The sequence below is a fragment of the Mesoplodon bidens genome, assembly GCF_964165515.1.
Source record: "Mesoplodon bidens genome assembly, chromosome: 13".
Lineage (NCBI taxonomy): Eukaryota > Metazoa > Chordata > Mammalia > Artiodactyla > Ziphiidae > Mesoplodon > Mesoplodon bidens.
In genome coordinates this window covers 19,809,549-19,827,735 of record NC_138169.1, presented here as the reverse complement: position 1 = coordinate 19,827,735, position 18,187 = coordinate 19,809,549, and the positions used below count along the sequence as shown (strand labels likewise).

The 18,187-nt window shown below is 51.0% G+C and overlaps 1 protein-coding gene across 3 annotated transcripts in view; it reads right to left on the bottom strand.

Annotated features, from left to right (window-relative positions):
- KIAA1671 overlaps nt 1-18,187 on the bottom strand; it is a 188,594-nt gene that overhangs the window by 75,369 nt on the left and 95,038 nt on the right. The window lies entirely within an intron of this gene.

The following is an 18,187-nucleotide window of genomic DNA, read 5'->3' as shown; positions in this document are numbered from 1 at the left end:
AGGCTCCCCAACCTCTGAGCTTCCCCATCACAGCGTTCTCTTAACCATAAATAAAAGGGCTAATTTCCACACCCCTCTGCCCACTGGCTGCAGATACTGGAAGGTCAGCGCTGTTTCAATTCCCTTCTGTATCTCCAGGGCCCATCCTGAGGCCTGGTGCACAGCTAGTGTTTATCAAGGCCTGACCACATGCCAGGCCCAGGCTGATCACTTTGAATCAGATAATTCACAGACTCTTCAGCATCACCCTGTAAGGAGGGGGACCATCTTATACCCATTTTACAGACAAGAGAAGTAAGGCTGAGAGAAGGCAAGCTACTTGGCCAAGGTCACACAGCAAGGACCCTGGGCGACCATTATACCACACTGTCCTCCAGCACCGACTATGTGCAACGCTTTAGGCACTTTACATAAATCTCATTCAGTTCTCATCAGCCCTTAAAGGCGACATCAAATCTCAGATGAAGGAACCAAGGCCAGGGACATACAGGGTCCTCATAACCAGCTCAAACTCACTCAAGACAATCGGGCACCAGGAAACTAATTAAAGAACTGGCACAGAAAAATACAGCCATGAACAGCATTCTTCTTTCCTGGCCAAGCCTTGAAAATGCTGGCTACTAACTTCCCACTCTCTCTTGCAGCAATAGCATGGGGATGGGACCAAATCCTGGCCAATGAGATTTTGGGGGGAAGTCTGCTGGGTATACTCAAGGAGAAGTCTTCCTCCCAATACACCCCCTCTTCCTTAGCTGGATATTGTCAAGTCTCCCAGGAATGGCTGGAACTGTGGCAGTCATTTTGGGACCACGAGGGGAAAAGATGCTGAAGAGAGCATAGAAAAATGGAAAGAATCTGGGTTGATCCACTAATCCAGGATGTGGCAAACTTTTTTAAAGGGCCAGATAGTAAATATTTTAGGTTTTGCCAGCCACGTGTGGTCTCTGTCACGTATTTTTTGGTTTGGGGGATTTTTTTAAAATAATCTTTTAAAGATGTAAAACTCATTCTTACCTCACAGGCCACAGTGTGATGAACCCTGCACTACATCCCCTCTACCATCAGGTGAATTATGTGAAGTAATAGACATCCTTATGGTTTGACCCATCTTTATGGGGAGGGGGTTCTTTTGCTACTTTCAGCATCTTCAAAAGCATCTTCACTGATAAAATAACAGCGGTGTACCAAGTGCTGGTGAGGATGCAGGGCAACTGAAACTCTCAGGGAATGAGATGCAAAATGGTACAGCCACACTGGAAAACAGTTTGGCAGCTTCTTAAAAAGTTTAACATACACCAACCATATGATCCAGCCACTCCACTCCTAGGTGTTTACCCGAGAGAAATGAAATCACGTGTCCACATAGAGACTTGACCAAGAATGTTCAGAGCAGCTTTACTCACGTGAGCCAAAAAGTGGAATCAACCCAAATGTCTGTCAACAGATGAATGGATACACACACTGGTACATCCATGCAGTGGAACAGTCCTGAGTGATAAAAAGGAATGAGCCGCTGATACCCACTACGCCACGGATGAATCTCAAATAATTATGCAGAGTGAAAGAAACCAGATGAAGAGGAGCGTGCGGTGTCCAATTCCATTTACATGAAAGTCTAGAAAATGCAAACTAATCTGTAGTGATAGAGAGCAGATCAGCAGTTGCATGAGGGCAGGGAGGGAGGGAGGGATCACAGAGGGGCACGAGGAAATTCTTAGGGGTGAAGGATGTGTTCATTATTTTCCTCGTAATGGTGGTTCCTCGGGAATACACATCTGTCAAAACTCATCAAATTACACACTTTAAATATGTATGTTGTATTGTACGTCAATTATATCTCAACAAAGCTGTCACACATACAGAATAACAGTGGTGGCTCTTACAGTAAGTGGAGTTCTGAGGGTAAGGGACAGGAGGTGGGTGAATCTTGGCCGAATGGGACCAGCAGAAAAGCGGGAAGAGGGAAGGTGGGAGCCTGAGAAGCCAGAGGTCCCACCAGACCTCGTGCGTCTTGGGTGAAGGTGATGTTCAGCTCTGCCTGCTCTATAATACAGCCGAGGACAAGAAACCAGGTCTCTGACACGTTCCTAACTTGGCAAATAAGGCCCCAGAGGCAGCCCTTTGGGACAGCTCGGGGACAAGTGGCTTTAATTCATCCAGCCTCAAGGACCCTGTGGGCTGTGCAGAGCACCCACGGCTCTTCTGGGACTTCTCAGGTGCCAAAGCTGGTGTCTGGGGTGCCAGGTCTCTTCCCATCTAATGAGACCCAGGGCACACACCAGACGGAATTCCCTGGAAGCCCTAGACTTTGTTTTTTCACTCATCCCAGAAAGAAAAGGAAGCATTCCCATCTCGGCTCTCCAGCCACCACCTGCAGCAGGCCGGGAACAGGTCTGGCCCTGCAGCTTCGGAGCCTCCTCCCGCATCGGACTGGATCCCAGGGGCAGGCTAGTTGCCAGCAGGCCGGCAGAAACCCGGCCTTCCTCCCTCAGGCCCTGCACCCCCCGAGGGCAGGGGGGGGAAGAGGGCGGGGTTTCAGGCCAGATCCGGGTGCCTCTCCATTCTTACCAGACAAGTTATTTCAGATTTGAATAATAAATATGCTAACTACCTTCTCTTCCCTGCCAAGTGTTCTCATTTCAAAATGGACTTAATGAGATCCCTTGGCAGAAGGACTTCTGGAAGCAATGAAAATGCTGTGCAGCCTCGAGATGCCAGCAGCAAGTGGCACTCACTGGAGGCCCAGTGAACAGAAACAGGCCAGGACGGGGTGGCCATCACTCACGGACCTGCCGTGGGCTGAGCACGGCGTTCGGTGCAGGGCAGGTGCCACCGTATCTTTTAGGTCACTGATGCTCTGCCAACAGCCCCATGTGGTCTTGTCTCCACTTGAAAGATGAGAAACCTGAGCCTTAGACCTGGTTCCCGGGTTGTACAGCATCAAAACCTGGCTTGTCTGCCAAAGAGCTGTGTGACTTTGGGCAAGCTGCTGCACCTCTCTGAGCCTCTGTTTCCTCATCCATCTGTAAATGGGGATAATAATAGTGACCTCTGTGGAGGGATCACTTAGCACGTAGGAAGTGCTCAGTGCATGTCTGTGCTCAGCAACTTGCTGGGGGACAAATGGCTGGATTTGAACCCAGGAGCCTGCCTCCAAAGCACAATCAGTTCTCTCTTTCCACCAATTGGTAAGTCCCTCTCCCTTCACTGAAAGAAATCAAAGCAATCAGAGGAGAGTGAGCCCACCCTCTCTGGCCCCCGCATCTGGGAGCCCGCCTTGCCTCCCTCCAGCTGCCAGGCCAGCCGCTCCTCTTACCCTGCTTACCAACTCCAGGGCATCACCCCTGCAGCTGACCACCCCTCTGTCCCCTGCAGCATCCGAGTCTCCCCCTCCACTGGACCAGGCCCATCAGGAAAGCCTCGACATCACTCATCTTCAAAAGCCAAAGGGAAACCTCCTTCGATCCCACCTCCCTCCCTGCTTGGAAATCTAATGGTGCCTCAAATGTGCCTCAAAGACACCAGGAGGAAACTCTTGATGCCTGGCCCCAAGTCTGCTTTCTCCACACAAGTTCCTCCACTCACCTCGCTGTCCTGGCCTGAAGACTGGAAACCTTCCACGGTCCTGTTCCTCCCCTCCCTCTTCCCTCCCCAAACTACAGCCAGAACCAGATGATTTCTCCATTCCCATCCCCACCCTGACCCCGACATCCCTCCTCAGCACCAGATCCCAGCCCCCATCTCCAACCTATCCCACCAGCAGCCACCAAAAGCGTGCCCTCAGCTCTCCACTAAGACCAGAGCAAACTCCAAACGCTCTGCCCTGGCCCTCCAGGCACCCCCTGCCTCCCCCTACCCCCCTGCTCAATACCAGGCCAGCCATATTGACCCCACTATTGGCCTCAACCCCTCCAAGCTGGTTCTGGCCTCAGGGCCTTTGCATGTGCTGTTCCCACCGCCTGAAACACTCTTCCTCCAGATCCCCATGTGGTGGGCTCCTTCTTTCAGATCTCTGCTCAAAAGCCACATCCCTTTAGGGGCCTTTACAGCCACACCTCCTCCCAGCTGCCACATCATCCTGTTCTATTGTCTTCATACATGTATCAGCATTTACTTTTTGTATATATTATCTGTCTCTCCCACTGGAACATACATTCTGCTGGGGCAGGGATGCTCAGTGCCTAGACCAGTGTCTGACACAGAGAAGGGGTTCAATAAATAGTTGTTGAGAGAATAAACAAATGAATAAATGAACGAACAAATAAACAGTGAATGGACACACATATACACCGTACAAAACTCTATGGGGCTCAGTGTGCTCATCTCTGAAGTGGAGGTGGTAGTTCCAGCACCCACAGGATGGTGATGAAGATAAGCCCCGAAGGACGGGGCCCAGGAGAGGCTCAAAAAAATACTTGCTGGTTAAAGCACTTCAGCCAGCGGACACCCAGCAGCAAGACTCTCCTCTCAAAGCCTCACTGCATTAAACGCACTTAAAAGCCAAAATTCTGTAACTGAGATACAGTGGTTGAAGGTCTAGTGGAGACCATATGTAAGAACACTATTCCCTGTGTTATCCGGTAGCCATGGCAACTGAAATCTTCACGTACAGTTCCATCTCGCTTTAACTTTTTATGCAGAAATTTCCAAAAGGAAATGTTCAGATTCCTTTCTCTGGTGACATTCTACAGAATAGACATCCTTGTTTGGCTCCCAGAGGAAAAAAATGCAAAATGTCAGATTCCTATGAGATAAACTGGTTTGCAAAGAAAGATGTTTCATTTCTTTAAAAAATGTGAGTCTATTTCTGAGAAGAGGAACCAGACCATCATCATCATAAATACTATTATAAGCAAATAAAAGTTTTGCTTGTAATGGAATGGACCAGAACTTCACTAGCTCACTTGGTCATTCAACAAACATTAATTAAATGCCTGCTGTGTGCCAGGCCCTGTGCTGGTCTGTGGGGACACAGCAGGGGATGAGACAGATGAAGATCCCTGCCCTCGTGGAGGCTGTGGTCCAACAGGATAGACATCCAATGAAAGAGCATTCCTGGTAAGGAATTCCTAGCAAGGAAGAGAGGGAGCAACATGGTATATGTGGAAGGACTGACCTATGGGATCATGTAGATCCATCATTCATTAGCTGTGTGACCCTGGGCAAGTCACTGCACCTCTCTGAGCCCATGATAAAACTGTGATAACAGTATTGTTTGACGATGTGCCATGTGAACCCAAAGAGAAGACAGAAAAAGTGCCTTGCATGGTGTCAGACCCCTCATAAGGAGCCACCTACATCCCCAGATTCTCAGAGCTGGAGTGAAACTCTGGCAGATGATGTGGCATCTGAACATCAGGCTGGAACCCAGACCATATTTGTGATGGAGGCAGGCCACCCTGCTCTCAGCTGTCAGCTCCTGTATGTCCTCATGCTGTTCTTCATACCTGAATACCACCCATTCCGCCTCACTCCCACTCCTGCCAGCCCCAGCCCACCTGGAAAACCCTATTCAAGCTTCAAATGACCTGGCAAGTCCATGGCTAGGCATTTCCCCTGCAGACAGAGGCAACACACAAGGGCACCAAGACATTTGCACAAGGATGTTTGCTGCAGTGTTGTTTACGGTGCCCAAAACTGGAAATGACCTACATATCCATTGGGAGGGGACTGGTTCAATAAATACGGTGAGAGGAAAAATATAAAGCCATCAGAATGAATGAGATAGACCTACTGTGCTGAGAGGGAAAGGTCTCATCATTATGAAAAAAAGAAAAATCAGGACATAGAACACTATATATAGCAAGGTCTGACTGGTGTTAAAAAATATGTGTATATACACAGGAAATACAGATACATGCACAGAGAGTCTTATGTATGCAGAGAATATTTCTGCAAGGAGACGCATGAAACTGTCACCAGTTTCTAGCAGGGTGGGACTGCAGGTTGGCAGTAGCAGGGAGACACATTTTTCTGTAGAACTCTATGCTATTTTGCACTATTGGAAATGTTCACTGTGTCTTCGTATTACTTTCTCAAATCAAAGAAAAATAAACTATTTTGAATGTTTGGACATCCATCGCCTGGGTTAAACTTCCTCCCTCTAAAAATGGGCCTAATCTCCCCACCAATGTGTGGAGACATCACAGGTACAGCACCATTACCCATGTATCCATTTATGTGGGTGTCACCCCTCCTTGGAGGCACAGAATGTGGGGTCCACACCTGTGTGCCCACTGACAGCCTGGCCTCTCGCGCTCAACCAGTACGTGCTGGAGGAACAAACGGCATCATTATACCCATATACCCACTTCTATCTTCTTCAGATCTTCATTTTTACCAAGTTACTACTTAGTAGGCATCGACTTCTCCATGCCAGCCAATCTACACCCAGCATCTCACTGCACTGGGTCCATAACTCTCCAGGCTGCCTGACAGCAGAAGATGCTGTTGGTGTCCCGCCCAGACCCCCGATACTGGCTGGGGTCCCCTTCCCCCAGGTTCTGGGGTGCTGGATGCCACCGCTCACTGCCCTATCTTCTCCAACAGCGGACCTCAGCTGGTGGAGGAAGAGCCACCCTGCTTCTCCAAGGCAGGAACTGACTGTGGTACTGTCGCCCCTCCAGAACTCCTCAGGGATCAGGCCGACTCTAGTTCTCCGTCACTAAATCGTGGACACATGAATCCCCGTCTCAAGCTCTGTTTCTAGGGAACCTAGCCTGAGCCACTGCCTCTCAGAATCAAGCGGGGCAGACAGTTTTTTAAACACAGTGCTGGGAATCTACTGAAATCATAACTCCGGGAGTGGGCAGCCTCAGCACAGGGAGTTTGAAAGAGCAACAGACATGTGGCCAAGATGGGAAAACAGGAGGGGCAGGGTGTGTGTGGATACTTATAAAGCCCATTTCACGGATGAGAAAACTGAGGCTCAACTTGAAAGTCACAGAGGTAGATTTGAACCCTGCTCTCTCAGACCCCAAAGCCTTGACTCTCTCTTCTGTTCCTGCTGCTCAGCTGTGAGAGGGTTAACAGGCCAGAATAAGAACAAGGTGATTTTAGGGGCTGGCTCCGAGTGGAACATTCTCCCAGGCTTCACTTGCCTTGTGCAAAAACTCAGCAGGCCCTAAAATAGAAGTGCTAATGTGGTCAGGAAGTGGGGTCCCTGGGGGATACTGTTCCTCGGCCAGCCGGCGCTGGGGCCCGGTGTGGCGCCTGGGTCCCACTGAGGGCAGCCCGGCATGAAGGAAATATGGGAAGCAGCTCTCGGGCAGGCCTTCGGGGACTTCCTGTCCACCTGTGCAGACGGGAACAACAGGAAGCCCCTGCCGTGGGGCCCGGCGGGCAGGGTGCGGGCCGATCGAGACGGGTGAGGTGCCCCCAGTCGGCCTCCCCTTTCAGTCCATTCTCAGGGATGGACGGACACTCCCGCAAAGGTCGGGGCAGCGCGGAAGCATTTGCTAAGCACCTGCTGTATGCCTGACCCGGTATTAGGACCTGAGGAAAGAAATGAACAAGACACAGGCCCTACGCTCCAAAAGTCTCACTTATGTACTCACTCACTCATTCATCCATGCGTTCGGTTCAACAGACATTTACTGAGCACCTACTGTGTGCCAAGCCCCATTCTAGGAAGTGGGGAAACAAATAAGACATGTCCCTACCCTCAAGAAGTTTCTTTTCATTCATTCACTCATTCATTCATTCAATTCAACACTGAATGAGCACCTACTGTATTCGAGACTCTGTGCTGAGAGCTGGAGAGACAGAGATGAACAAGGCAGGGTCCCTGATAATGGGAAGTTTCACTTGGTCATTCTTTTCATTCCCTCTTTCTTTCATTCAGCTCCACAGGCACTGCTGAGCACCTGCTGTGTGCCAGGCTGTGGATACAGATGTGAAATAGACACATCCCCTCCTGGTGGAGAGTTCACTGGAGTCAATCATTCATTCATTCACTGAGGGAATGAATGGGCGTCCAGCACTGCGTTACGTGACAAGGATACAAATGTAAGGCCCAGTCGCTGCTCCCCGTCTCATCCACCCATTCCTTCTTTCCTTCATTTGGTACAGTGAACATTTATTGAGTGCCGACTGCGTGCCAGGGACGCAGAGGTGCCCAGGAGAGAACCTCCGCCCTGAAGAGCCAGCCGTTCTTCCTTCCTCCATCATTTACATGTTCAGTTCACCAAACATATATTGGGCACCTACTGTACATCAGACCCTTGGGAGGCAGATGAGTGAGCCCCAGACTTGGCTGCGGAGGAAGAGCAAAGCCGGCGCACACACGAGGCCGAGTGATGGCTCGGATCCTCAGGCAGGACCGCGAGGCCCCACCCCCTGGTTCCTCAAAAGCCCGGGGAGAGGCGGCAGCAGGGAAGTTTGCTATGCCCCTTCCCACGAGCTGCAGGGTGGAGAAGGGGTGATGCGGGAGGGAGAGAGAAACTGCTCGAAATAAACACTAAAGGGAAGAATTGGTGAGTGAGGAGGAGATGAATCAGACAGCTAAGTGAGAATTTTCAAGAACTCAAGGAATATTCTAAGTTTAGAGGAGGAAGGGGAAAAAAAACAAACCAGCCCACAACTTCCCACTGTGACATGTTCAACACCAAACAAATGGCAGCCCTGTCGATCTCCCTGGGTTTCTCCGTCTGTTCAGGTTGAAAGCTTGATGGGAAAACATCAGGCTCCGAATCCCCTGCCCCCTGGGGCTGTGGGGAGGCTTTCGTAGGTTCATCCATGGGAAGCCCTTGGCACAGTGCCTGGCACATAGTAAGTGCTCAATAAACATTACCTAGTAATTTTACTTTCATTTCTGGCTGTGGCGGCTTTGAAACATGGCTGCACATTCCTTGACTTTCCTTCCATTGTGAGGTGGGGATCCATGTCCTCTCCTCCTGAATCTTGGGGGGTGGTGACTGCTTCGCTCAACAGAGAGCAGCAGAAGTGACGCTATGTGACTTCGGAGGCTGCGTCCATCATAAGGGGCGATGGAGGTCTGCCCTCTTGGCCACAACACTTGCTCTGGGAGCCCTGAGCCTCCATGTGGTGAGGAAGCCCAAGCTACAGCAGGTGCCTGGACAACAGTCCCAGAAAGTCCGGCCTCCAAGTCATCACAGGCACCAGATAGGTGGGTGAAGAGGCCTCTGGATGATTCCAGCCCCCAGCTGTTTGGGGATCCCAGCTGTTTGGGGATCCCACGGAGCCTTACCCGATTTCCTGACCCACCGAATGTTATGAGCAGAGTAAATAGTGGTTGGCTGACACCACGATGTTTTGAAGTGGTTCCTTATAAAAACTACTACCTGTCTCTCTGAGTCCCTGCCCTTTATGATGTGCACAATCGGAGAGGCTCCACCAACCCGGAAAAGCATGGAACAACTTTATAAACTGTAAAGTTCCGTGCACACAGGAGCCCCTGGTATCATCGCTCAGGACACAGCAGTGCTCTCCCGCCTTCTGGATCCCACCTAACTTTGCAACCCCATAGCCAAGGCCGCCCCCTCCCCGCACCGTGTTTAGCCTGGGAGACTCCACAGGATACTGGTGCTGACCTGAACTCACATGGCAGGTTGCTGCTTTGTTCCCAAGCTGGGACTTAGGGTCATCCCTCTGGGAGGAACGGCTGGAGGACAAAGGCTGCTTTCACTGGGCCCCAGGCTTCTCTCGGCAAACACGGGTGGCTGGGGGCAGAGCGGGGAGCAGGCAGCCCCCGGCACGCCCCTCCTGGGAAGGTGGCCAACAGGCCAGCAAGGGCCCAGGCAAGCTGGGGCAGCACTGGGGTCTGGCAGGGGCCTTCGCTCCCCCTCTGAGTCTTTTCCAATTACACCTAAAACAAGGACAGGGCAGAGTACAGAGAGGCAATGAGGAAATATTGGGTACATTCAATAGCATGTGAGAGGTTAAAAAAAAAAAAAGGCCTCCCTAGGATTCAAGTCAAATTATAAACATATACTAGCATAGTGCAGGCTCCAAGGCAAGACAACATGGGATCAAATCCCAGCTCCTCTGCCAACCAGCTGTGTGATCTTCTGCAAGTGACATAACCTCTCTGAGCCTCGGTTTCATCATCTGTAAAATGGGGATGATATTAGCGTTTCTCTCCCAGGACTGTTGTAAGGGATAAAACGAAGTAATATGAAGTGCCTTGCCTAGTGCCTGGCCGCTATAGGCTGAATTGTGTTTCCCCAAAATTTATATGTTGAAGCCCTAATCCCAGTACCTCAGAACGAGACTGGGCTTGGAAATGAGGCCTTTAAAGAGATAATTAAGTAAAAATGAGACTGGTGTCCTTATAGGGAGGAAATTTGGACACTTAGACACCTGGGGTGCACAGAGGCAAGGTCATGTGAGGACAAACCAGGAGGCAGCCCTCTGCAGCCAAGAAGAGAGGCCTCAGGAGAAACCAAACCTGCTGACACCTTGATCTTGGGCAGCTAGCCTCCAGAACTGTGGGAAAATAAATTTCTGTTGTTTAAGCCACCCAGACTGTGGTATTTTGATAGGGTGGCCCTAGCAAATACATACACTGACACAAAGGAAGAGGTACATGAAGATCTCCTATTACTATATTATCGTATTTATATTGTAACTGTGAGATAATATGATGTTAACATGAATGTGCTTATATTTTATTAATACAAGTAGGCTTAATGCAAAATATTAATATGACATTAAACAGAATACATCTGCAAACAGCTGTCCCTCCCTACCTCAGAATTTCTACATAAAGCACCGTGTTTTCCTTGATGAGAACCTACTGTATAGCACAGGGAACTCTACTCAGTGCTCTGTGGTGACCTAAATGGGAAGGAAATCCAAAAACGAGGAAATATACGTACACATACAGATGATTCACTTTGCTGTACAGCAGAAACTAACACAACGTTGTAAAGCAACTATACTCCAGTAAAAATTAATTTAAAAAAACAAACAAACAAAAAAAACACCCCACCAGGTTTTCTTAAAAAGAAAGCACAGGACTTCCCTGGTGGTGCAGTGGTTGAGAGTCCGCCTGCCAATGCAGGGGACACAGGTTCGTGCCCCGGTCTGGGAGGATCCCACATGCCGCGGAGCGGCTGGGCCCGTGAGCCATGTCCGCTGAGCCTGCGCGTCGGGAGCCTGTGCTCCGCAACGGGAGAGGCCACAACAGTGAGAGGCCCGCGTACCGCAAAAAAAAAAAAAAAAAAAAAGAAAGCACAGAGTTTTCTTAATTTGGACCAAATTCCTTGACAGCCTTCTCATCCATGCACTACTCCACCCTTGAGGAAATACTTACATTGTGTTCTTCTGGCTCCAAACAAAGACACCTCAAACCTCCCACAGCTTCCAGAACTTCCAGGCCTCCACACATGCTGGTCCCGTCACCTAAATGTCCTGCCCCCGCCCCCCCGCCCCCCCCACCCCGTCCTACTGAGGCTTTAAGAGCCAGCTCGGGGCCCAGCCCAGAAAAGGCACTCAATACACGCGCACAGCACAGCAAGCCAACTTTGAGACGATCCGATGACTGCATGCCACAGGTGAAGACGCTGGGCCGGGAAAGGGGCAGTGACCAGCACAAGCCAGGTCTCACGGCCAGGACCACAGCCCAGCAGCCCAGCGTCCTGGCTCCCCATTCAGTGACGCTGTCCCGCTAGCCCAGGCTGCCTCCCCACTCACCCGTTCTGCCTCGAGGATAGAAGCCATGTGTTCATTCAGTTTGAAACTCCCAAATCCACGTGGCTTTTCAGCTCTGGAAACTCCGTTTGCCCACCAGGGACAAGAGTGGGTGGCAGAGCGGGCACCGGCCGGCATCAAGCTTTTCATCCCTCCATTGCTGAGGGACTGAGGCCAGATTTGATGCCAAAAAAATAGACGCAGATTCTCTGCAAGGACCAACGTCCTGGGATTTAGCAAAACTTGGCAAAATCTGCTCCATCGTTTACACTCCATACTATACCCCACCCTCTTCATATTGGATTTTCCAGCTGAAATAACTGGAGGTCAGGGGCTGGCCTTGGCCTGGCTTATCCCACCGAGACTGATCTTGGTGGCAACGCCGTTTCTGTGACTCCCTAGCCTTCACTGGCCTTAGGACTCAGGCGGCAGGAGACCTGAGGGGCAGAGAGAGGCCATGGGCTCCAGCGGGGAAAAACCCTGCCCTAGAAACCCAGTTCTGAGGCATCCCCTCTGTGCGACTTTGGACAAGTTAGGTTTCCTTGGTGTCCCCATCTGTAAAATGGAGATAATCAGAGCGCCTGCCTCTCTGGAGAGGGTTACACACGCTCAGGTGTGGAAATGGGGTAGCCCTGCACTTGCTTTAAAAAGGCAGCCGCTCAAGTGATTTGTTAGGACAGGAGTGCCCTCTAGCGTCTCCATCTGGAAATCATTCTTCCAGTGAGCCCCCCAGCCCACTTCTTGTATCAAGTCAGTTTGGATAACTCCCTTGGGAAGGAATGTAAAAAGATAACGGCCCTCATTTATTTAGTACCTATTATGTGCCAGGTGCTCCCCTCACTGGTCTCCACAGTGAGATGCTGACATAATCCCCATTTGAGAAAGGGGGATTACTCATCCCCAGGTGAGAAAACTGAGGCTCAGAGACAGGAAGCCACCTGCTCAAGGTCACACTGCAGGGAAGCCTGGATTCGAACCCAGGTCTGTCTGACCCCAAGGCTCTATTCTTTACTGGATCCCTAGAATTGGGAGACTGCGCACAGTCAAAAACCTTAAGGAGAATCCGGCCCAATACTTCATTATACCAACAGAGAAACTGGGGTCCAGAGAGGGCAGGCAATTGCCTCAGGGTCACACAACAATTACACCCCAGACTCCTGGCTCCCGGAAGTGTTCTGCCCACATTCCCACCCCTCCAGAGCTTCTACCTTGCATTTATCATTCCTTTTGCAGTCATAGGACTGGCATGTCCCTTCTAATGGCTCTAATCCCTGGAATGTCTGAAACCCAGCAACGGCTCCTTTGGGACAGCAAGGGCTGCCAGCCTGAGAGACCTCCGTCGGAGAGTAGGGAACGCTGTTCACTTCAGCCCATCAGCGTGAAACATCTCAGGGGCTAAGAACCTCCTGGCATGGGCTTGGCATTTTCATTCTCCTTGGAGGTCCTTTCAAATTTCCACCAAAGCATCTCAACATCCTTCAGACACGGGCAGGTCAGGAATTATCTTCCGTTATACAGACAGGGAGAGAGAGGCTGGGGAAAGGATGGGGAATGTCTAACAGACATTTCAAACTCTACAAGTCAAAGCCAAATCCTGATCTGCCCCCGGGACCCTCTCCCTCTGCAGTTTTCCTAACGGATGCCAGCGGCAGCTCCATCCTTCCCTTCGCCAGCCCCCAAATCCTCAGTGTCCGTGTGACTCTCTCACCCACACCCAACCCATCAGCGAATCCCGTGGCTTGGCCTTCAGAGCAGATCCAGAATCTGTCCACTTCTCATCACCTCCCTGGTCTGAGGCACTGTCATCTCCCACCTGGACAACTGCAGAGACTCCTCGCTGGTCTCCCTGATTCTGCCTTTGTCTGTTCAAAACCCAAGTCAGACTGTGTCCCTCCCACTCCAAGCGAACACCCTTCACTGCTCCGTCCCCTTCAGAGCACAAGGCAAAGTTTTCCGAGTGGCTACCGGGCCCTGCATGACCTTGACAACTCCCATCCCCTCGCTCACTCTCTGCTGCAGCCACACTGGCCTCCTCCTGGTTCCACAGAACCGCCTGTGCACACATGGACCTCAGGGCCTTTGCACTGGCTGCTGCCTCTTCCCGCAACCTCCCTGGGCCTACTCCCTCCCCTCTTCCAAAGTCTCGGTTCCAGTGTCACCTTCTCGGGGCATGCCCACCCACCCAAGCCCTCCTGAGCTTCTCACCCGCTTACTTCCTTCTTTTTCCGGCCGCCCGGACGCCTGACATACTATACAGTGTTCCTGTGTAACATGCCCATTGTTTACTGCCTGAGCCCCCCCACTGGAACGTTAGTCCCCGAGGCAGGGATCTTTGACCTTCTGGCTCACGGATTATCTCAGACACTGAGAGCGGGCCCTGCCACAGGCGTTTAATTGAATTGAATCGAGGACCCATTAGCTGTCTACACTGGCATCGGCTGCTAACACTTATCCAGGACCGACTGTGCCCTAGGCTTGTTGGCATTGCCTCACTGAGTCCTCAAGACCTCCCACGAGGGAGATGTTATTATCATTCCCACTCTACAGACAACAAAACTGACTTTCTGAGAGGTCAGATTTGCCTGAAGCTCTCCACTCCATTAGCAAGCTGCTCGGTGGGGACTGGAAGCCAGGAGGCTGTGACACCAAGACCCCAGTTCTCTGCCCTGCAACTGGGCTTACAAGGCACCCGGGCCTCGAGTCTCATGACACAAGCTGCCTGTGGCCCAAGCCTCAGCCCTGGCTCCAACAGCACAAAAATAGCCAGTTCTCCTATTTCAGCCACAGACATTGCAAAGCCAAACCAGACCCTTAGCACAGAGTGAGACCGCCAAGATCTGAGACTCAGAAGCAGGTAGTAAAAATAACAGCAGCAGCAATGGTAATAGTGGACAAGTGTGTGTGGAGTGCTAGGCGCCCCGATAAAGCCCACAGCCATCCAGTCCTCACCACGCCTTCCACACGCTGTGTCTACTGAGCACCTACTATGTGCTGGGCACCGTGCCCGGGGCTGGGTGAAGATGAGCATCCTTCCTGCCTGAGGGAAGCCGCATGCCATAACCAAGCACATTAGCTTTGGTGCCAGACTTCCCGAGTTCAAACCCCAGCTCTGCCCCTTGCCAGCTGGTCCATATCAGGTGGGCACTCAACCCCCTGGAGCTCCAGGCTTCCCATCTGTAAAATAATAATACCCGGCTCTCGGGGCTGTTGGGAGGATTAACTGTGATGCCACACGTGCAAGTGTTTGGAGGGTGAGAGAGGAATGCACGTCACTGTCTCATGACTGGTATTATTATTCCTGGAGGTGATGACAGGCTGAGTGAGGGACAAAGCTGAGTAACCAGGCAACAAGGAGGCCCTGGGGAGAGAACGGCCAGTCTAACCACATTTAGACATTTGGACATTTTGCCACCAAAAAAAAAAAAAAAAAAAAAATCTGGCCATGGAGTCGAAGGCAGGGAGATGAAGCTCAGCAACCACCATGGAAAACAAAGTGGTTTCCCTCTAACTGCACGGAGATGGAGCCATCGGACCACAGACCCTGGGAAGGAGGCGTCTGAAAGGGGCAGGAAAGGGACCCGCCACCAACAGCACAGGGGTCCGCCCTTGGGCTTGGTCTCCACGTCACATAGCCTCTTCCTGAAGAAGCTGTCAGAAGTGACACTCTGGCAACCCTCTTGGCTGTGGGTGACATGGAGTCAAGGAAGGTGGCCAGCCAGGAGTCAGCGCTCAGGCTCTCTGGGCTGGCTGGACAGGCAGCCTCTGGGGAGCCAGGGAAAGTCTGGGGGGGTGTCTCCCATTCTATCAGAACCCTCCCGCCACCCCCAAACAAGAACATCTAGATGGTGAGTGCCTCCTTTGAGTCCAGCCCTGTGCCAGGGATACTAATGCCCCTTGTCTTAGCTAATCCTCAGCACAATCCATGTACAGATGGGGAAACTGAGGCTCAGCGAGGCAATGTGACTTGCTGTTGGTGGAGCTGGGATTCTAAGCCAGGGCTCTCCCCTCCAGAGCCCAGCTTGGCCCAGTGCAACATCTTTCTATAATCCTCCACTTTTCAAAAGTTGATACAGGTCGAAGGATTTCCTGTAGGCTGGCAAGTCACCTCAACCCGTGGGCCTCAGTTTCCCCATCTGAGAAACAGAAGATCAGACTCAATGAAGTAGCTAAAATGTCATAAAGGGAGACCCGCACTCAGATACAGGCTCTGACACCTCCTAGCTGGGGAGGCCTTCAGTGAGCAGCTTAACCTCTCTGAGCCTCAGGTTCCCTAACTGCAAAATGGGGATAATAATGAGACCCACACATAAGGTTCTGGTTTCTCGTGAGGATGAGATAACCATGAAAGGCACGGGCCCTGGACGCTGGGAGCGCTCAGTTGGAATGGTGGTGGTGACGGTGGCCATTGTTGTTATTATTGTTGCAACTGACAACCATAAGCAACCAACTTGCTGCTAGTGCCCCAGCAAGGCCACCAGCCTTGGGACCGGCCGGCTGGGTTATCTCGGCAACAAAGGAGATTAAGTAACTCAAAACAGCCATGGCAGGGGTAGCCACCAGCTACAGTTACTAATGATTTAAAGCAGAAACTTAATCTCCCTCCCCCACTTCCCAGCTGATGCTGGGCAGTGACTGGGCTTGATGGTGGGGGCAGCGCCCCTCCCGCCCCGAACAGAACTGCAGCTATGTGGGGGACGCGGGCCACCAACAGGAGACCACCGACACCCCACCGACAAAAGACCAACTCTGCAGAAACCTGCTGCAGCCCACGCTTGGCCCCAATTCTAAGCTGACTTAGGAAAGAACCTGAAAAGTGAATAGAGATTTAAGGCTGAGAATGACGATCCCTAAGTTGTGCGTGTAGTGAGTGCCTGGGAGTAACCCGGGTGTCCAACCGTGGGAGAACGGCTGATAAATCAAGGCTGACGACAAGTGCAGGTAGTTAGCGGTCACTAAGCAACACGTTTACAGAGGGCTTCCAGATGTGGACAGATGTTCCCCTTATCAGTGGGCACATAAAGTGAGACGTGCATATTCTACACTTGTTCGTTCGCTGCGATGGGTGAAATTTAGAGGCAAAATACGACGTGGGCCCCGTGTTGGATCCTGGAACCGAGAAAGGACATGGGTGGATAATCTGGTGAAATCCGAATCAAGCAGGCTTTCTCAGCCTTGGTGCGACTGCTGTTGGGAACGGGTCACTGTTGGTGGTGGTTGTTTGGGGGGTGGGAGACTGCCCTGTGCATTGTACCATCTTTAGTAGCATCCCTGACCTCCACCCACAAGATGCCACCAGCACCCCCTCGCCCCAGCTGCGACAAACAATGTCACCAGACATTGCCAAGTGTCCCCTGAAGGTCGTCCCTGGATGAGAACCACTGGAATAAAGCCTATTTAGTTGATAGTACTGCACCAATGGTAATTTCTTACGTTGGACAATACACTATGGTTGTTACAGTAAGATGCTAGGTGAAGGGTATACAGGGACTTCCCCAACCATCTCTGCCACTTTTCTGTAAATCTAAAAGTATTCCAAAATTTTGAAACATTATGAAGAGGTGACATGGAGCAGAAAACTGAGAGCAGTTAGTGGCCCAGGAGGATGGAGTGATGGGTGAATGTATATTCTGTGCTACGTGAGTCTACAGCAGGGATGGGGAGGGCTACCCCCCGCCCATCAGGACCCTTACAATAATTGATGCTTAGCTGATCACTCTCCATCTGACGTGGCTTCCTGGGAAAGAGGAAGAGCTCACATGGTTGGTTTCCCTGGCAACCAGCCCCCACCCTTACTTAGGTGCAGGCCAAAAGTCATCTCATTAACATAAACTCATGTGTGAATATCTAGACACCTTTACCACTTTTATCGCTTTAGAAACACCAAGGGTTTTAGGAGCCCTGTGCCAGAGACAGGAACAAAGACCAAATATGTATTTCTTACTATAAATCACAATACCACAGCCTCCCTAACACTGAAGCCCAGCGCCTGTGTGTCCAGCACATCAAGGTCATGAGGCCCCAGTGGGCAGCAGAATCCCCAAATACAAATGATTATGGGCTGCTTATTTTCTTTCTCATGCTCTTCAATATCTTCCAAGTTTTCTACCATGCCCATAAATTATTTTTGTAATTAAAAAAAATAAATCAGTTAATTTCCCTTACGTTTACAGTACGACAATAATCAAAAGTCAGTGATCAAAGGAGAAGGACTCAGCGGGGGTGGGGGGTGTCTCCTGTTTTTCAACTGCTGCAGGGGACTTGGGCTGGGGTGGGGAGCGGCTGAAGGACAATGTTTCCTAAAGTTGTATTTTTAGGAGCTCCGGAAAATTCCCCGGGTGACTCGGCATTTGAAGTATTTGCAAACATTCAGCAGGGGGAAAAATAATATTTCCCAAGTCTTACTTTCTTGGGCATTCTCAGCTGGGTGGCAAATGTTCTGGAAAACTCTGAGACCCACCTGTGACGATTCCCCGCTAAGCCCCTCTGTTCACGGAGCCCTGATGAATGTCACATAACCCACCATCATCTACTGCCC